This window comes from Chrysemys picta, chromosome 2 (assembly GCF_011386835.1).
Source record: "Chrysemys picta bellii isolate R12L10 chromosome 2, ASM1138683v2, whole genome shotgun sequence".
NCBI lineage: Eukaryota > Metazoa > Chordata > Testudines > Emydidae > Chrysemys > Chrysemys picta.
The window spans coordinates 131,073,196-131,094,652 of NC_088792.1; the positions used below are offsets into that span (position 1 = coordinate 131,073,196).

At 45.6% G+C, this 21,457-nt stretch overlaps 1 long non-coding RNA gene across 1 annotated transcript; it reads left to right on the forward strand.

The window, feature by feature from the left end:
• The first annotated feature begins 15,070 nt into the window (after window positions 1-15,070).
• Window positions 15,071-20,146, forward strand: LOC135981123 (uncharacterized). Its single transcript, XR_010598086.1, has 3 exons — window positions 15,071-15,680; window positions 17,344-17,375; window positions 18,875-20,146. It is a non-coding gene; the product is annotated as an uncharacterized LOC135981123 (long non-coding RNA).
• Window positions 20,147-21,457: the final 1,311 nt, after the last annotated feature.

Below are 21,457 nucleotides of genomic sequence, written 5' to 3' on the forward strand. Positions count from 1 at the left end.
AATAGAGAGCATGCTCAGTGTTAGAGGGCTTTCCCTCAACCCTCCCATTTCCCTGGTTTTGTCATGCAGACAGCAAGCAGCAAAAGACCAGAAGTCCGAAGCGCAGACAATGCAATGTTTATTGGGGTTAGTTTCCAAGCAAGCATTCCGAAGCCCTTCACACCAGTCGGGCTTATCTCTATATGCTGATAGCTCCCCAGTGTTCTGTTCCCAGCTCTGATGCTACAAAGCATTTACCCTGTGTCCCCCTTCCCAGCTCTGATGCCATAGAGCCTTGCCTGTGCCCTATTCCCTGGTCCCCATTCCCTATTCCCGTTCCCCCACCTTAGCAAGCATGATTCCAATTTCCCCTTCCACTTCCTGTTTGACCCCAGTTTATATAGTAATATTCTCAGCTATACCTTAACCAATCATTTTACTGAAATTTAACTAACCAATCCTAACATATTGTAACATAATTCTCTAACCAATTACATCCCACTAACTTAATTAACTTACACCTAGCAAAATTAATTATACAGCAGACAGAAACAATTAGAGAACCAGACAGATTAACCATAGAAAAGTGGGGGCCATAAAGATAAAACAATACAGAAATGAGGGTTTCACAACCACAACCATTAGTAAGTGATTTCTTGCCAAACAGGATGCTATCTTAAAATGTGTTTCTTTATCTGTTGGTGATGGGCATTATCAGGACAGGATCGTCTTCCCAACAGCCTAATACCACCTTATTTCAATGTGACTGGTTTGGGATGTGAGGATGGGACCTTACGCTTCCCAGCTTATGGCTGCCCCTGCTGCTAAGCCAAAGGCCTAAGCCCAGGGGTGGGCAAACTTTTTGGCCTGAGGGCCACATCTGGGCGGGGAAATTGCATGTAGAGCCATGAATGTAGGACTGGGGCAGAGGGTTGGAATGCGGGAGGGAGTGTGGGGTATGGGAGGGGGTGCGGTGTGCAGGAAGGGGCTCAGGGCAAGGGATTGGGGCTAGGGTGACCAGACAGCAAATATGAAAAATAGGGATGGGAGTGGGGGGTAATTGGAGCCTATATAAGAAAAAGACCCAAAAATCAGGACTGTCCCTATAAAATCGGGACATCTGGTCACCCTAATGGGGGCAGAGGAGGGGTCCGGGGTATATGAGGGGGCTCAGGGAAGGGGGTTGGGGTGCAGGAGGGGTGCAGAGTGCAGGAGGGGGCTAGGGGCAGGGGTGCAGGATGGGTGTGGGGTGCAGGGTGCGGGAGGAGTCTCAGGGCAGGGGGTGGGGTGCAGGAGGGGTGTGGGGTGTGCGAGGGGGCTCAGGGCAGGGAGTTGGGGTGCAGAAGGGGTGCACAATGCAGGCAGGGGTCTTAGGGCAGGGAGTTGGGGGGGGCGGGGTGCAAGCAGGGTTCGGGCTCCAGTCCAGTGCTGCTTACGTAAAGCGGCTCCGGGGTGGCAGCAGTGCACACTGGGGCCAGGGCAGTCTCCCTGCATGCCTGCCCTGGCCCCACACCGTGCTGCTCCAGGAAGCACTGCAGCCCCTGGGGGAAGAGGGGGGCGGAGGGCTCCACTTGCGCTGCCCTTGCCGCGCCTCCAGGTACCTCCCCCAAACTCTCATTGGCTGTGGTTCCCTATTCCTGGCCAATGGGAGCTGCGGGGGCGGTGCCTGGAGACAAGGACAGCAACGCACAGAGCCCTCTGGCCCCCTGCCCAGAGGCCGCAGGGAAGTGGTGCCAGCCGCTTCTGAGAGAGGCGTGGGGCCCGCAGTGCCACGGGGGGCAATCCTGTGGGCCGGATCCAAAGCCCTGAGGGGCCAGATCCGGCCTGCCAGGCCATAGTTTGCTCACCCCTGCCTTAGCCTAAGAACAAGACCTCAGACTATCCTAGTGAGAGAAGGCCCATACACAGGCGGACTTGTGATTTTGATTCTTTGTTTTATAACTCTATAACTAGCTAAGTGATAAAAATACACTTAAATTCTTAAAGTATAGGCCTTTACAGGCATGCCTGAATATCTATATCCTAACATTCAGTAAGGGTTAATAATAGATAGTATAAAATAAAATTTGGATAGAGCGTATAAAAGGCAGTGTGCTGGCAGTCAGGAGCCAGCGAGAAGAGCTGCTGGGAAGGAGAGAGAGAGAAGGAGAGAGAATTTCGAAGGAACTTTTCAAAGTACTGTTAACTGGAGCTGACCAGAGCAGCAGCAGCAGCAGCAACAGAGCGCATCATTTAGAATAATTTAGACTGTCTACTATTGCGGTTTAAATGCTCTTTAACTTGCAATAAGGGACTTGAGTCTGATTTTTATTCTTAGAATACATTTTAGTCAGGATTATTAGTCACATTAATAAAAGATACTTTATTTTTGGAAAAATAACACTGCCTGTGTCAATCATTTTATCAGAAGGTTACTACCATTTCCTTTAGTGTTTCCTTACCTGCCCTGGAAACCCATACTTCGGGAGGGACAGATTAAGGGGGCGATAGGCAGGTTATTCTAGGGGCAGCCATATCCAGTTTTCAGGGTAACAATGTCGTTTCTTCAATCATCCTGTGGATTCAGTACTCAGTAACAGCTGCAGAGGAGACCCAGGGCAAATTAAGACAGCTTCAAGTTGTATTAAGGGAATCCAGCTGATCATCATAGAAAAGCAATCCCTGTAGGCCTTCAATCCAGTAATCCCAGCAGAGGGGATTCAGTGAGATCCTGTGGCAAGAAAGAATAGGGCCCCAAAAGGCTGTATTCCCTCCCTCCATGTTCATCGAAGCACAGGGAAATCAGACTATGGGTTACCTGTTTACTCATGGGTATTTCAGTGGTACTAGTAGGTATTCAGGTTACTTGGACTCTTCAATCCTTGTCCATTTCTCATGTGTATATGACATTTGTCACATTGCATTAATTCTCTGACAAACAGTGGACTACTCCTGCTAGCCACAATGTGCTACAAACTAGTAAGTGGGTATTTCACATGCTGTACATCTCAGAAACCTGGCCCCTTCTCTGCACTAGATCTTAATAGGGTCTGGCAAACCTTAGAGAGCAGGCTGCAGCATACCAGAAGATAGGACACCCTGTGCCCTCCCTTTGTACACCACAAATTGATTGTGCTGCAAGTTTCCTGTGACTCAGGATCACTCTCAATCAGGGCTGGCTCCAGGCACCAGCTTAGCAAGCAGGTGCTTGGGGCCGCAACTCCTGAGGGGGGCGGCACGTCCAGCTATTCGGCGGAGGGTCCCTCATTCCGGCTCGGAGTGAAGGACCTCCTGCCGAATTGCCGCCGAATCACAATCGCGACTTTTTGGGGGGGGGGGGAGGCGGGGGGGCTGCTTGGGGCGGCAAAAACCCTGGAGCCAGCCCTGCTCTCAATGCAGGGCTATACCCAATGGCACAATTTAGTTCCCTGGAGCCACAAAAAGAATAATTGAACAGAATTGGGATAAGAATGCAGGAATTCTTGGCTCCCAAGACTGTGCTTGAATCCCTAGGCTATGCCATTTCTATCCAAAAGTATGCATTTCCCCTAATTCCCCGCCCCCAATTTTCCTATTAAAAATAAACTGCAAATTGTGTCTATAATCACTTTACTTAATAATGAGTTGTTAGCCACTAGGTGATGCTGCTGTTCACTCATAGTCTCACATTCACTTGCTTCATTGTCTGGCTTCCTCACCCTCAGGATTATTCATTCACACTTCCTTACAGTTCTGTATTTTCACAAAATCCTGGCTTCCTGCGTATAAAGAAATGTCAGCAAGAGAAAAATGGAAACAACTCTTAAAAAAAAACTCTGCAAGAACAAATTGTCAAAAACCTCTTTACACATTTTGAGGAGCTGTTTTATACAGAACCCTGGGTATAAATGGTAGAAATTGGTAGAAAACTTATGTCTCATGGGGGCAATAACAGTTAATTTATATCATGCCAATTTTCATTCAATAAAAAATAAAATCCGTTATAATCCCCGAATGTGTTTGTCTTTGACTTTTTAAATAGCTTAACAATAAACGAGGAAACCACTTAGGTGAGCATTTTGACTCTTGAAAGTGGATAATTAGAAGAGACATGTCCTAAGTATTAAAAACAGTAGCAGGTTTTTTTTTTTTCTGATCAGCTCTCTGGGCTTTCCACATTTCTCCCCCCACCCCCTGGCCCTTAATCTCCACCGCCAATGTTACACATCATAGCAATCAGCCTCTCCATTAGAGCAGGACTGGAAACAGCTTCAGTACCAGCCAGAGAACCACAACAGAAAGGATTTAACAGGAGGAGTTTTCTTTTTGGAAAATTATAGTTACCTAATAATTCTACATTCACCTTTCCCTTCCATCTCTTCTACATACAATGTTAAAATATTTTCAAAAAGTTATCACATATAAGAATATAGTGTACATAGGGTCTCCAATTTATATAATTATGATATTGTTATTTCTCAGTATTCATAGTACACTAGCTAGTGATGTCTGTTAGCCAATCAAAGTGAAGGCATTTCAATAACTGTATGGCTATTTCTCGAGTGTATGGTAAATATGAATATCTTTTCTTATTACTTTTGCTGTTTTCCAGTTTGAAAATTCTGAGATACATGATCAATTTGTCATTTTGGGGTCATTGCTCGTTCAACGCGCACAATCCTTTCTTATTATTAACTGTCCCTGTTAAATGGGGCTTCTTCTTTCTGTCTTATCAGTTACCTTTCAGATCCAGCTTTTCCAGTTAAGCTGTATTATTTCAAGGCCTTCCCACAACTGGTAACAAAACCTGCAGTTTATACACAAACTATAAAACACGTTTTTTTTTTTCATTAAATTAAGCTAACTAAACCCTTTTCTATCCTTCAACCTGTTTATATTAAATCTGTTAATTTGAATGAACGGCATACTATTGTGTTGTAGGGAGGCAGTATTACCTCATGGACAGAACACAACTAGGACTAATGGTATGTCTACACTACGAAATTAGGTCGAATTTATAGAAGCCGGTTTTATAGAAATCGGTTGTATACAGCCGATTGTGTGTGTCCCCACATAAAATGCTCTAAGTGCTCTAGTCGGCAGACCATGTCCACAGTACCGAGACTAGCGTCGACTTCCGGAGCATTGCACTATGGGTAGCTATCCCACAGTTCCCGCAGTCTCCGCCGCCCATTGGAATTCTGGGTTGAGATCCCAATGCCTGAATGATGCAAAACAGTGTCGCGGGGGGTTCTGGGTACATGTCAGGCCCCTCCCCCTCCGTCAGAGCACCGGCAGACAATAGATTTGCGCCTTTTTACATGGGTTACCTGTGCAGACAACATACCACGGCAAGCATGGAGCCCGCTCAGCTCAGCTCACCATCACCATATGTCATCTGGGTGCCGGCAGACGTGGTACTGCATTGCTACACAGCAGTAGCAGCTAACTGCCTTTTGGCGGTAGACAGTTTAGCATGGTTGGTAGCCATGGGGCTGGCAGCCATAGGGCTGCATTGCACTAGCCCCTTGCCTTTTGGTAGAAGATGGTATATTACGACTGGTATCCGTCATTGTCGTACTGCAGTGGCTGTCAATCATGGGCACCTGGGCAGACATGCAACTGTCTCGATGATGATGGCTATCAGTCGTAATATGCTATTTTCTGCCAATTGCCCAGTATTGTCTGCTAAGCACCCAGAAGAGGCCGAGGGCAATCTGGGTGCTGGCAGACGTGGGGCTGGCAGATGTGGGGCTGCATTGTTACACAGCAGCAGCCCCTTGCCTTTTGGTAGAAAATGGCATATTACGATTGATATCCATCGTCGTTGTACTGCAGTGGCTATCAGTCATGCTGCACCGTCGGCTGCCGGATTAAGATGTAAAAAATAGATATGTTCTGTATTCATTTGCTTCCCCTCCCTCCGTGAAATCAACGGCCTGCTAAACCCAGGGTTTTCAGTTTAATCTTTGGGGGGACCATTCTGTGTAACAGTTGTTTGTGTTTCTCCCTGATGCACAGCCACCTTTATTGATTTTAATTCCCTGTACCTGTACACCATGTCGTCACTCGGCCCTCCCTCCCTCCCTCCCTCCTTCCCCTGGTCCGTCAGATACTAGTTTCGCGCCTTTTTTCAGACCAGGCGCCATAGCTAGCACTGGGATCATGGAGCTCGCTCAGATCACCACGGCAATTATGAGCACTATGAACACCACGCACATTGTCCTGGAGTATATGCAGAGCCAGGACATGCCAAAGCGAAACCCGCACCAGCCGAGGAGGCGATTGCAGCGCGGCGACAAGAGTGATGAGGAAATTGACATGGACATAGACCTCTCACAAGGCACAGGCCCCAGCAATGTGGAAATCATGGTGTTACTGGGGCAGGTTCATGCCGTGGAACGTCGATTCTGGGCATGGGAAACAAGCACAGACTGATGGGACTGCATCGTGTTGCAGGTGTGGGACGATTCCCAGTGGCTGCAAAACTCTCGCATGTGTAAGGGCACTTTCATGGAACTTTGTGACTTGCTTTCCCCTGCCCTGAAGCACCAGAATACCAGGATGAGAGCAGCCCTCACAGTTGAGAAGCGAGTGGCAATAGCCCTGTGGAAGCTTGCAACGCCAGACAGCTACCGGTCAGTCGGGAATCAATTTGGAGTGGGCAAATCTACTGTGGGGGCTGCTGTGATCCAAGTTGCCAGGGCAATCAAAGACCTGCTGATATCAAGGGTAGTGACTCTGGGCAACGTGCAGGCCATAGTGGATGGTTTTGCTGAAATGGGATTCCGAAACTCTGGTGGGGCCATAGACGGAACCCATATCCCTATCTTGTCACCGGAGCACCAAGCCACCCAGTACATAAACCGCAAGGGGTACTTTTCAATGCTGCTGCAAGCCCTGGTGGATCACAAGGGACATTTCACCAACATCAACGTGGGATGGCCGGGAAAGGTACATGATGCTCACGTCTTCAGGCACTCTGCTCTGTTTCGAAAGCTGGAGGAAGGGACTTTCTTCCCGGACCAGAAAGTAACCGTTGGGGATGTTGAAATGCCTATCATGATCCTTGGGGACCCAGCCTACCCCTTAATGACATGGCTCATGAAGCCGTACACAGGCAGCCTGGACAGTAGTCAGGACCTGTTCAACTACAGGCTGAGTAAGTGCCGAATGGTGGTGGAATGTGCATTTGGACGTTTAAAAGCGCGCTGGCGCAGCTTACTGACTCGCTCAGACCTCAGCGAAAAGAATATCCCCATTATTATTGCTGCTTGCTGTGCGCTCCACAATATCTGTGAGAGTAAGGGGGAGACATTTATGGCAGGGTGGGAGGTTGAGGCTAATTGCCTGGCCGCTGATTACGCGCAGCCAAACACCAGGGCGGTTAGAGGAGCACAGCAGGGCGCAGTGCGCATCAGAGAAGCTTTGAAAATGAGTTTTGTGACTGGCCAGGCTACGATGTGAAACTTCTGTTTGTTTCTCCTCGATAAACCCTCCGCCCCCCCACCCCCGTTCACTCTACTTCCCTGTAAACCAACCACCCCACCCTCTCCTCCCCCCTTTGAGCACCGCTTGCAGAGGCAATAAAGTCATTGTTTTTTCACATTCATGCATGCTTTATTAATTCATCACACAACTAGGGGGATAATTGCCAAGGTAGCCCGAGATGGGTGGGGGAGGAGGGAAGGAAAAGGACACACTGCAGTTTAAAACTTTAACTCTTATTGAAGGCCAGCCTTCTGATGCTCGGGCAATCATGTGGGGTGGAGTGACTGGGTGGCCGGAGGCCCCCCCACCGTGTTCTTGGGCGTCTGTGTGAGGAGGCTATGGAACTTGGGGAGGAGGGCTGTTGGTTACACAGGGGCTGTAGCGGCGGTCTCTGCAACTGCTGCCTTTCCTGCAGCTCAACCATACGCTGGAGCATATCAGTTTGATGCTCCAGCAGCCGGAGCATCGACTCTTGCCTTCTATCTGCAAGCTGACGCCACCTATCATCTTCAGCCTGCAACTTGCTCTGTTCATCCCGCGATTCAGCCCGCCACCTCTCCTCTCGTTCATATTGTGCTTTTCTGAAGTCTGACATTGACTGCCTCCACGCATTCTGCTGTGCTCTATCAGCGTGGGAGGACATCTGCAGCTCCATGAACATAACGTCCTGCGTCCTCCGTTTTCTTTTTCTAATGTTCACTAGCCTCTGTGAAGGAGAAACATTTGCAGCTGGTGGAGGACAAGGGAGAGGTGGTTAAAAAAGATACATTTTAGAGAACAATGGGTACACTCTTTCACGTTACATTTTGCTGTTCACATTACACAGCACATGTGCTTTCGTTACAAGGTCGCATTTTTCCTCTTATAGTGAGGGCCTGCCAGTTTTGTGTGAGAGATCACTCACTCAGTGCCAGGCAACAGATTTCGGCTTGCAGGCAGCCATGGTAAGCCACAGTCTTTTGGCTTTTTTAACCTTCTTAACATGTGGGAATGGTTTCAAACAGCAGCGCCCTCATTTCCCATATCAAGGATGAATTGGGTTGGCCATTTAAAATGGGTTTGCAATGTAAAAGGAGGGACTGCGGTTTCCGGGTTAACATGCAGCACAAACCCAACTAACCCCCCTCCCCCCCCCCACACCCAATTCTCTGGGATGATCATTTCACCCCTCCCCCCCCACCGCGTGCCTAACAGCAGGGAACATTTCTGTTCAGCAGAGCAGGAATGGGCACCTCTGAATGTCCCCTTAATAAAATCACCCCATTTCAACCAGATGACCATGAATGATATCACTCTCCTGAGGATAACAAAGAGCAATAAGGAATGGATGTTGTCTGCATGCCAGCAAACACCGGGACCATACACTACAATGCTTTGTTATGCAATGATTCCAGACTACGTGCTACTGGCCTGGCGTGGTAAAGTGTCCTACCATGGCGGACGGGATAAGGCAGCCCTCCCCAGAAACCTTTTGCAAAGGCTTTGGGAGTACATGAAGGAGAGCTTTCTGGAGATGTCCCTGGAGGATTTCCGCTCCATCCCCATACACGTTAACAGACTTTTCCAGTAGCTGTACTGGCCGCGATTGCCAGGGCAAATTAATCATTAATCATTAAACACGCTTGCTTTTAAACCATGTGTAATATTTACAAAGGTACACTCAGCAGAGCTCCCCTGTGTGCCCTCAGGGTCTTGGGTGAGTTCGGGGGTTACTGTTTCCAGGTCCAGGATGACAAACATATCCTGGCTGTTGGGGAAACCGGTTTCTCCGCATCCTTGCTGCTGTGAGCTACCTACATTACCTCCATCCTCATCTTCCTCATTCCCCGAACCCTCTTCCTGTGTGTTTCTCCAGTGAGGGAGTCATAGCACACGGTTGGGGTAGTGGTGGCTGCACCCCCTAGAATGGCATGCAGCTCCGCGTAGAAGCAGCAAGTTTGCGGCTCTGCCCTGGACCTTCCGTTTGCTTCTCTGGCTTTGTGGTAGGCTTGCCGTAGCTCCTTAATTTTCACGTGGCACTGCTGTGCGTCCCTCTTATGGCCTCTGTCCTTCATGGCCTTGGAGACCTTTTCTAATACTTTGCCATTTCTTTTACTGCTACGGAGTTCAGCTAGCACTGATTCATCTCCCCATATGGCGAGCAGATCCCGTACTTCCCGTTCGGTCCATGCTGGAGCTCTTTTGCGATCCTGGGACTCCATCATGGTTACCTGTGCTGATGAGCTCTGCGTGGTCACCTGTGCTCTCCACGCTGGGCAAACAGGAAATGAAATTCAAACGTTCGCGGGGCTTTTCCTGTCTACCTGGTCAGTGCATCTGAGTTTAGAGTGCTGTCCAGAGCGGTCACAATGAAGCACTGTGGGATACCTCCCGGAGGCCAATAACATCAAATTCCGTCCACACTACCCCAATTCCGACCCGCAAAGGCCGATTTTATCGCTAATCCCCTCATCGGAGGTGGTGTAAAGAAATCAGTTTAAAGGGCTCTTTACGTCGAAAGAAAGGGCTTTGTCGTGTGAACGTGTCCAGGCTTAATTCAATTTAACGCTGCTAAAGTCGACCTAAACTCGTAGTGTAGACCAGGCCTAAGTTTCTCTAACTGCAAAATGGGGATAATGAGACTGATCTTCTTTGTAAAGCTCTTTGACATCTATTGATTGAAAACAACTATATAAGATCTACATATTATTATTGTTCTGACATCATTACCTTTCATTTAAGTAATAACATGGAGCTTATTCTGAATTTTACTTTTCTTCTTTGGGTTCCCTTTTGGAATCCTTTTCAATGTCATGATGTACAAGGACAGAGATATGAAATTCCAGTGGTTCATCACAGTGGCTCTAACACTATGTTTCACAAGTGGTGGCAATAAAGAGCACTCCTCCAAACATTCAGGGAATTGGTTCATGTAAACACCCCCACCCAAAAAAAGATGGCATGTGTGTCCAAATCTTGACAGAATTTATCCAAATCTATTTGGCGGGGGGGGGGGGAAATGTTGCTGGAAATCTCTCGAATAAGCTTCTTTTAAAAGATTGACAGTACATCAGGGTTTCAACTGGATCAGAAATATTACAATAATAGTTTAGTGTTTCTGCTTTCGAAATAAGATTAAGCCTGAAGCTGCAAGTAGTGTGCAAAAATTGTCACACAAACAGAGATATTAAGATTTCTGCAACCTCAGTAAAGTTGTGGGTTTGTCTCCAGGCATAAATAAAGGCCTAGAGACATCATTCTAGAGGTACTCCTTGCAAAAAAAAAAACCTTATATTGAAATCAATGGGAGTTGCACAACAACAGAAACTTGCCCAATATTAATTATTATTTTACACAGATAAATTCACCCATCCCTCGAAATATTGAAATTATATACAGAATTGTTTATTTCATTTTATTTGCTTCTTTCTTCATATAGACAACGAGGAGTCCAGTAGCACCTTAAAGACTAACAGATTTATTTAGACATAAGCTTTTGTGGGTAAAAAAACCCTCTTCTTCAGATGCATGGAATGAAAATTACAGATACAGGCATAAATATACTGGCACATGAAGAGAAGGGAGAACCAAGTGGAGAACCAGTGTTGACAAGGCCAATTAAGTCAGGGTAGATGTGGTCCACTTCCAATAATTGATGAGGAGGTGTCAATACCAAGAGAGGGAAAATTGCTTTTGTAGTGAGCCAGCCACTCCCAATCCCTATTCAAGCCCAAATTAATGGTGTTAAGTTTGCAAATGAATTGTAGCTCTGCAGTTTCTCTTTGAAGTCTGTTTTTGAACTTTTTTTGCTGAAGGATGGCTACTTTTAAATCTTTTATTGAATGTCCGGGGAGATTGAAGTGTTCTCCTACTGGCTTCTGTATGTTACCATTCTTGATGTCTAATTTGTGTCCATTTATTCTTTTATGTAGAGACTGTCCAGTTTGGCCAATGTACATGGCAGAGGGGCATTGCTGGCACATGATGGCATATATCACATTAGTAGATGTGCAGGTGAATGAGCCCCTGATGGTGTGGCTGATGTGGTTGGGTCCTCTGATGGTGTTGCTAGAGTAGATATGGGGACAGAGTAGGCAACAGGATTTGTTACAGGGATTGGTTCCTGGGTTAGTGTTTCTGTGGTGTGGTGCATAGTTGCTGGTGAGTATTTGCTTCAGGTTGAGGGACTGTCTGTAAGCAACGACTGGCCTGCCTCACAAGGTCTGTGAGAGTGAGGGATCGTTTTCCAGGATAGGTTGTAGATCGTTGATGATGTGCTGGAGAGGTTTTAGCTGGGGGCTGTACATAATGGCCAGTGGTGTTCTATTATTTTCCTTGTTGGGCCTGTCCTGTAGTAGGTGGCTTCTGGGTACCCATCTCACTCTGTCAATCTGTTTCTTCACTTCCCCAGGTGGGTATTGTAGTTTTAAGAATGCTTGTTAAAGATCTTTTAGGTGTTTGTCTGAGGGATTGGAGCAAATGCGGTTGTATATTAGGGCTTGGCTATAGACAATGGATTGTGTGATGTGTCCTGGATGAAAGCTGGAGGCATGTAGGTAAGTATAGCAGTCAGTAGGTTTCCGGTATAGGGTGGTGTTTATGTGACCATTACTTGTTTGCACTGTAGTGTCCAGGAAGTGGATCTCCTGTGTGGACTGGTCCAGGCTGAGGTTGATGGTGGGGTGGAAATTGTTGAAATCCAAGTAGAATTCTTCAAGGGCCTCCTTCCTGTGGGTCCATATGATGAAGATGTCATATCATAGCGCAAGCACAAGTAGAGGAGGGGCGCTATGGGATGAGAGCTGAGGAAGCCATAAAAATGTTGGCATACTGTGGGGCAATGTGGATACCCATAGCAGTGCCACTGACTTGAAGGTATAAGTTGTCCCCAAACCTGAAATGGTTGTGAGTGAGGACAAAGTCACAAAGCTCAGCCATCAGGTGTGCCATGGCCTCATCAGGGATACTGTTCCTGACAGCTTTCTTCATATAAGTTGAGCATAACATATGGAGCAGATGCATATTGTTTACCCTCATTTGGCAGAGGGAGGAATAAGACAGACCAAAAAAAAATAAGGTGCATAATTTAGTTAAAGCAGATCAGTTTTCCTAGAGTATGCTTTATAGCTCACTAAGGCAATATAATAAGGTGTATCATTCAGGTTAGATAGAGTTATAAAATAAGGTTTAATGTGGTTGACTGCACTAAGTGAAACATAATTACAAAAGCAAATACATCTAAGTAATTACTATCCATTAGCTCTCACAGATTACCAGGAAAAAAGCATTTGGTATCAATATGAATTATGTAAACATAAGATGATAAATAGGTAGATAACTCAGAATAGTGAGTATTTCAAAGTATCTTTGCAAAAGGAGATCACCAAGAATGAGGATGTATAAGAAGGTAAATGAATTTTCAGCTGGGAAAATCTCTCTAATAAGGAGATATGATACTTCCCAATCTAGTCAGTATAAAATTTAAACACATGCAGTATTCTGGTAAATACAGCAAGATATATATTAGGGTGAATTGAGAGAAAAAGGTCTTCATTTGAGATTTAGTGATGCATCTCAAATTCTCTATATTAAATTCCTTGCATTAACTAAAGAAGACCTAGAGTCATTAAAGTAGCTGATCACAAAGTATGAGAGAACAATATTAAACTAAGATCAAAGATGCATTCTGTAGAGCAGATGCCACATGAAAATGTTATGCATCAAGAAAGAACTACAGTTTTTGGAAGTGATATCACTGAGAAGGATGACAAATGAGTTTATTTGGAAAGCTAACTACAGTGCTATTAAGCATATTTTTATAGCAAAAAGTGAAGAGAAAATATAGATTAGGATATATTGGGAAGCTACCCAGGATGATGAAGAGTAGAACACCATCTGTTTTAAAGAGAAAAATATTTGATCAACGAGTGTTTCTGGTATTGCTGTGTAAAATTGAGTCAAAGATCTTAATAGCAAAATAGTGAAAAGGAAAGTAAGAGTACAGACAACAGAATAACAATGGCAATAGGTGGTTACAGAAATATTTATTTTAGTGCTCTGTAAAAGGGAAACAAAAAAGAGTCTGGGTTAGCCTACAGTGTAACTCCGCTATCGCTAGAACAGACCATCAACTGTGACTGAACATTGCCATCACTAATGAGGAACAGAAGAAAGTTGTCTTGGTGAATGTCACAGTTGTCTTGAAGAACAGGACCCTGGCCTTCCACGATGCCCGAGCTCAAAAGGTAGAGAAACACAGCTGTATGTCTGATGCCTTGAGAGCTAGGGGTTATGAGGTTCAAACATATGTCCTGATTGTTGGAGCCCTGGACGCATGGGATCCCAGTAATGAGTGAGTGTTGCCAGAATGCTGAATCAGTCAGCGCTATGTTCAACTGATGTGGCAACTCATAGTATCAGACACCATCAGGTGGTCAAGGGCCATCTATTAAAACACATCACCGGACATCGGCAATACCAGGAGAAATGAGCTGGAGTGCCACTGAGAAGAGAAGTCGGGAAAGTAACTGAAATACTTCTCTGATGGATTATATTTCCTGAGGGACAATCTACACTCATTGCTATATTTGCTTTCCACAAGCTACTCTTAGTATAATCTTTTATGAGTGATGTACCTGAATATTTGGAAGCTAATATCTAAACTGTATTGTTAAATTTATTCACCTAAATTTGGGATATTGCAGACTAAGTACTATATGTATTTTATGACTTTTAAACCAAACTTTGCACTTTTGGATAATTTAAGCATTATGTCCAGATGTATAGACATGCTTTCCTTAACCTGTGTATTAGATAATTTTAACATTAGCTTTAATAAATAAAATTTTAATTAAGAAAATAAACTGAAATGGTCAGAGATTGCCTAAGGTAGGTGACCTTCTTAGGACATTAAAAAAATCACCCATTGACACATGGAGAAAAATGGTGGCTCAGGGGCAGGTTGGAAACCCTTGGAAGTAGGCATTGGATTAAACACATGAATAAAATCAAGAATTTAACTGGAGCATGCAGTGTGAAGAAAACTGAGGAAAAGCACTGAGGTACAAAAATTGGATAAAGGAAGCTTTTGTCCTTAAGTGGCTGATAGAACAACTGCTGGAAATATCATTTTGCTTTCATTATGCACAAATCTACAATGCTGATGCTGCTGGGACCATGTGGCAGGCACCAGTATGCCACTTGTAATGCATTTGGAAAGGAGGTCAGCTGTGAGGCTTTTTACAGTATGTATCAGGACTGAAGTTGTCTCAACCTACTTAAGAGGCATTTAGGAGGCGAATGAGAAAGAGGAAGGCTGTCCAAAAGGGTGAGACAACTCCAACAGGTCCCAGTGGTGGCTTCTTATCTTCTGCCATCCCTCCATACCTTCTGTACAATTGAGGGCCTTCAATTTAAAAAGATGAGAAGCCACGAACTTTAACCTCCTTTGAGTGCTGTAGTGGGGCAGACTGCCCCACTCCCTGAGAGTGTGGACTGCAGCAGGCCAGTGCGCCTGCGCAGACGGGCAGCCAATCAGAGAAGGGCTTAGTGGGAGCCAATTGGGGCCCAGATTGGAGGCAGCCAATCAGGGCCCGACTCAGCCCTATAAAAAGGCTGCTCAGGGAGAGAAGAGTCAGTCTGTCCCAGGCCTTCAAGAGGGGAAGGTCTGTCTCCAGAGGGGGAGACTAGCACCTGGGACAGCGCAGTGCTGGGCAGGCCTGGGGCAGCAGAAGGGAACTCCAGCCTGGTGTCTGCCAGACTGCAGGCCCTGAGGGGAAGGGCCTAGCCAGTGCGAGGGGCCGAAGGGGAAGTGGCCCAGGGACGTGGACAGACGGAGGGGAGAGAAGGAGGACAGCAAGGCTGCTGCCAGAGGGTTCCTGGGCTGGGATCCAGAGTAGAGGGCGGGCCTGGGTCCCCCCTTTCCCCCTTGCAGTACACCCAGCCATTGGCCATAAGGAGCGGCCATTATAGACTACGCCAGATCCCTGACAAGAGGGTTTAGACTTTGGGATGTGTAGTTGTACATGGTGGCTGAGGCATAGAGAGACTGCTGATCAACACCCTCCCCCCCCCCCCCCCCGAAGGGGGTGCAGATGGACTAAGGGGCACTGCCTGAGAGCTGTGGTCCGGAAGAGGAAGTCGCCGAGCAGGGAGCAATGCGGGTCCAAACGCCAAGCAAGGGCGAGATGACGGACGGGACACCACTGGGAGAAGGCGCTCCGGAGCTGGAACGAGCTAATTCCCGGAAGAGACCAGCAGGAGGCACTGCAGGGGTGAGTCTGCCCATCTACAGGTGCCTTTTAAGTAAGTCCAAAGAGCTGCAGCATGACCATAAAGCTCTGTAGATGACATCCTTTCTCTGTTCCCACTGTGGAATTCTCTCAATTAAATTGAGACAGTGTGAACAGAAGGGCAATGCAGGGCAGATATGCTCTGCCTTCTTCAAATTTTGACTATTGTTCGACATTGTAAACCCAGGTGAGAAAGAGGAGCTTTTTCTGGTAGGCTCTATCTTATCCAAGATTAATAAGGCATGTGGAGAGAAGCTGTGGCAGCAGCTACCTATCCCACTCTCACACTAAGAAATCAACCTATTTTCCTGCTCTTGGTCATTATTTTTCCACTTGGCATTTCTCATCAGCACAGCCCTCTTGCTCCTTCATCTCTCTAGCTGTCTGGTTTTGTGGCAGCATCTACAACAGCGACAGCATGACATCCTCCGATAAACCCTTTTTTCCAGAAGCTGTGATATCTCCCTCCTCCTTTATGTGGAGAAACCTATCCCCACATCTGACTCCAAGCGTCACCCTAGCCCTGATTGCCTGCTCCTGCGAGTTAAATTTGGCAAACAGAGCGTAAAATTCTCTCCAGCAGCTCTATGGCATCTGCAAGCAGAGCTGCCAGGTTGGAAGATACACAATGATGAGGTAGCTATACTGCAGCTCCTATGTCTAGGCTTTACCCTTCACTTGTGGCCACTTGTCAGGGTGCCCCTTTCAGCTGCATGTCTCTTTCTATTCCACATACACAAGGACCAATGCTGCTCTGCTGCTGGTGGTGCTAGGACCTCTTCTTTATGTGTAGAAATGCTCTGATGCTTCAGCTGAACAAGGGAGACCTCTGATCTTTCTCTTTTGCTGTGTTGCAATTATAAAACTTTAAACTAAATGTGAGACTTAATTATAATGTCAAACAGATTAAAATCCAATCAGTTCCCTGGATATATAGTTAGGAAGGATTTAATAGGGCAGTGACCTAAATTTAAGAGTGCAAATCTCAGTGGAACAGATTGAAAACCAGTCAGTTCACTGGCCATATAGTTAAGGGAGGATTAAAAAGCAGTGGCCTAAATTTATTTATGAGTCCGGTTTCAATCACAGTACAGGCACTGGGGAATAAATTCATCCCCTGGTGTAACTCTGGTGAAGTAAATGGAATTGCTGGATTTGGCCTTAGCCCTGTAATAAGTCACAACTACAACAGAATAGATTCTCATTGGGCTGTTGCCTTTTAAACACAACGGCTTACTACTGTAATGTGAAGAAATCTAAAATAGTTTCAAATAGAGTAAAATGTAATCAAATCTTGAGCTGTATAAATCATGAGATTAATTGAAGTTTGACTGCATTGATTTTATTTTTCTTCATTCAGTCACTTCTCAAAAGTGAGAGTCAGATTGGGTAAAGGGATAAATCTGCCCTTATATACACAAGCATGTGCACACACTCGCACGTGTACTATGTTAAAAGAACATTATTTAGATTGTAAAGTGAAGCACTCAGAAGAAATGCCAGAATTAAAGGAACTACAGGCACCAGATCAAAGTGTTAAATTGTACTACATGCTGTATAGATATTCAGCAAAAACACATTATGATTCAGTCTATAATTACTTGCTAATGTGAGTGATTTTTTTTTTTTTTTTTTTTTTTTTTAGATCCTGTTCCCAGGTCTGCCCAGTTTTCTATGGTGAGTGCAAAGGTGCTGGCATGCATTCCCTCCTCAATCCCCTCAGTTTGAAAATGTGGCTGCCTAAAAGCTGAATAGCTTGAAGACAATTAATAAAAATCCAAACATTTAATGTTTTTGGATAGGGTTGCCAACTTTCTATTTGCACAAAACCAAACATCTTTGCCCCACCCCCCTGCCTCGCTGCTTCTCTGAGGCCCTGCCCCGACCCCGACCCTTCTCCGAGGCTGTGCCCCCACTCACTCCATCCCCCCTCCCCCTGTTGCTCACTCTCACCACCCACACTCACTCACTTTCACCAGGCTCGCTCAGGTTGTTGGGGTGTGGGAAGGGGTGAGGGCTCTGGCTGGGGGTGCAAGCTCCCAGGGTGAGGCCAGAAATTAGGAGTTCAGAGTGCGGGAGGGAGCTCAGGGCTGAGGCAGTGGGTTGGGATGTGGTAGGGGGCTGGGGGTGCAGGCTCTGGTGTGGGGCCAGGGATTTGGGGTGCAGGAGGGGGCTCCAGACTGGGGCTGAGGGGTTCAGAGGGTGGGAGGGGGATCCAGGCTGGGGCAGGTGGTTGGGGTGCAGGGGGGTGAGTGCTCCAGCTGGGGGTGCAAATTCTGGGGTGGGGCTGGGGATGAGGGGTTTGGGGTGTAGGAAGGTACTCAAGGCTGGGACCAAGGGGTTCAGAGGGTGGGAGGGGGATCAGGGCTGGGGCAGGGGGATGGGGCACAGGAGGGGGTCAGGGGTGTAGGCTCATGGGAGGGGGTCGGGGTGTAGGTGGCGCTTACCTCAAGCAGCTCTGGGAACAGAGGCATGTCCCCCCTCCGGTTTCTACATGGAGGCACAGCCAGGAGGCTCTTCATACTGCCCCATCCACAAGCACTATCCCCACAGCTGCCATTGCCCATGGTTCCTGACCAATGGGAGCTGCAGAACCGGCGGTTGGGGCAGGGGCAGCGTGCAGAGCCCCTGGCTGCCCCTACACATAGGAGCCGGAGGAGGGACATGCCACTGCTTTCAGGAGCCGGGTGGAGCCACGGCGACCAGGAAGCCTTCCTTAGCCCTGCTGACTGGACTTTTAACGGCCTGGTCAGCGGTGCCGATCAGAACCGCCAGGGTCCCTTTTTGACCAGGCATTCAGGTCAAAAACCAGACACCTGGTAACCCTAATTTTTGAATCTCATTATTTTTAAGCCACTCGAAAATTTAGGGGGCTTGCCTCATGATTTTTGAACACTTCGGATTAGCAATATTGACACAGTGATGTGGCTGTTCCTGGCCAGCCCTTCTGCTGTCCCCCCTTTTGTTGAGGGTGTGTGCTCCTACACTAACCAGTTAGACATATTTAATTTATATTTCTCCTCTCCTGTTTTTTATGGCTGATCTCTTTGAATCAGCTACCCCAGCTAGCCATGCCCCCTACAAAATACACAAGCGGGCCTTCTATCTACAAACAGTAAGACAAGGGAGAGAGCAGTTGTGATTCCCTAAACATTGTGTTAAATTCTTTATTGTAGACCAAATTTCACCATTTTATCACCCTGCCCTGAACTTTTATGGAAAGTAAAGGCAATGATGAGAAATGCATCTTGAGGCAAAACATCTCAAAGAACGTCAGGTTTCTGATTCTTCTTAGAACCTGGGCTGCCTGTTTGTAAGTAATCACACTCAGCGGGAGATTTGACTAATTGTTTCTAGATCATTTTCTCCTCCATCTTGTACTAATACTAATAATCAGATCTCCAGCTGCTTATTATATTGATTGTAAATGTATGGATAAAAGCACTTACACTGTATTTTTCTCATTATCTTGCACACAGAAGCTTAACTATAACTCCTCCCTCATTGTATGTCTACACTGCAATCAGAGGTGTGATTGCAGCACATGCAGACATACCCAAGCTAGCTTTAAATATGCAGTATATGAATCATGTTCATGGGATTGCAGATAGTGGAAATAAATTCTAAACTTAACTTTGAATGTTTGCTTTCATTGAAAAATCGACACACACTACTTAATTTTCACAAACACAATATGAACTTGAAAAGTGCAAATTGTGAGTGTTTTCACTTTTGCAGAGTATTTCACAGAGCCCTGTTTTCCCTTTCAGAATAGGGTTCTGAGCAGGAAGTGAGGGTGTTTGTTGTTTTAACTTAGCGATGGAGTACTTCCAGAGATACTCAAACTCCCTGATTCATGTAGGAATTTTTTGTGTGCCACATTTGAAGAAAATCAATTTAGAATTTGCTCTATAAGGGGAAACCAATAACAGATTTTATGTTTTTTAGATATACAAAGTAAATCTTCTGGGAATAGCCTTTAAATGAGGCCTAATCACTTGGGGGTGGCTATTTTTTTTTCAAGCCAAACATGTAATTTGCTTCAAAAACAGTGTTCCTCAATATTAATTAAAATTTTTAGCAAGTAAAGCCTTACATGTGAATTTTCTAGCTTTTGTCATCTTGTGCTCTAACTTTCATATTAATTCCATCCCCCCTGATTACAAATTTTGACTGCATATATTATACTGGCAAGCCTTTTATACACTGTTTGTATTGACACATTGTTACTGTCTTTTGCAGAATATATCCATGGTTTTTTGCTTACCCATAAAAACAGAATCCTGTTTTTTTTTTGTTTGGAGGGCATCAAAAGGCAAGTCACCTCAAACATACACAGAGGCAAAATGGGTTCAAATTGCATTTGGAAGTGAAATTACCTCATTTGTGTAAACAAATGACTCTTTTGAAAATAAAAGTGCATGTATTGGAGAAGTACACTGGTTGCATGTGCATTTTGTGGGTGTAAATATTGCACTCACTGTTGAAAATTTGTCACAAAACATTCAAAAACTAATTTGCAGCACTCAACGAATAAATGATAAAGCTTAGTGTTACACTACAGTGAAAACTGAAAAAAATTCTGTAAGTGGTTTAACTGTCTAGCAATGACAATGGCACCAACAGGCATCTCTTTAACAGCACTGAGATCTGGAACATGCTCAATAATCTCACTGATATCCTCGTCACATCACTGGACTCTTCACAAGGTACATTGAAGCAAAAAGGAATGTACTAAATCAGGAATCATTACTGTCTTAAACTACCATCTCAGTAGTCTGATAGAAAATAGATTGGGCTAACTGTTCAGGAAAGAAATCAGGGAGGTCTTTTCACAATGGAGGGTGCCTGTCAAGTAAAGACTATCATAGACTGTTCTGGCTTCAGAAAACTGCTTACAAAAGCCCTGAGAAGGCAAGAATACCAGCAGCAAGGTGTAAGGGGAAGGACTGCTTTCATATCCATAAAAAGCAACAGAGGGTTCTGTGGCACCTTTAAGACTAACAGAAGTATTGGGAGCATAAGCTTTCGTGGGTAAGAACCTCACTTCTTCAGATGCAAGTAATGGAAATCTCCAGAGGCAGGTATAAATCAGTATGGAGATAACAAGGTTAGTTGAATCAGGGAGAAGAACAGGAGTACTTGTGGCACCTTAGAGACTAACAAATTTATTAGAGCATAAGCTTTCGTGGACTACAGCCCACTTCTTCGGATTAAGTGGGCTGTAGTCCACGAAAGCTTATGCTCTAATAAATTTGTTAGTCTCTAAGGTGCCACAAGTACTCCTGTTCTTCTTTTTGTGGATACAGACTAACACGGCTGCTACTCTGAAATTGAATCAGGGAGGGTGAGGTGCTCTGCTAGCAGTTGAGGTGTGAATACCAAGGGAGGAGAAACTGCTTCTGTAGTTGGATAGCCATTCACAGTCTTTGTTTAATCCTAATCTGATGGTGTCAAATTTGCAAATGAACTGGAGCTCAGCAGTTTCTCTTTGGAGTCTGGTACTGAAGTTTTTTTTGCTGTAAGATGGCTACCTTTACATCTGCTATTGTGTGGCCAGGGAGGTTGAAGTGTTCTCCTACAGGTTTTTGTATATTGCCATTCCTGATATCTGACTTGTGTCCATTTATCCTCTTGTGTAGTGACTGTCCAGTTTGGCCAATGTACATAGCAGAGGGGCATTGCTGGCATATGATGGCATATATAACATTGGTGGACGTGCAGGTGAATGAGCCGGTGATGTTGTAGCTGATCTGGTT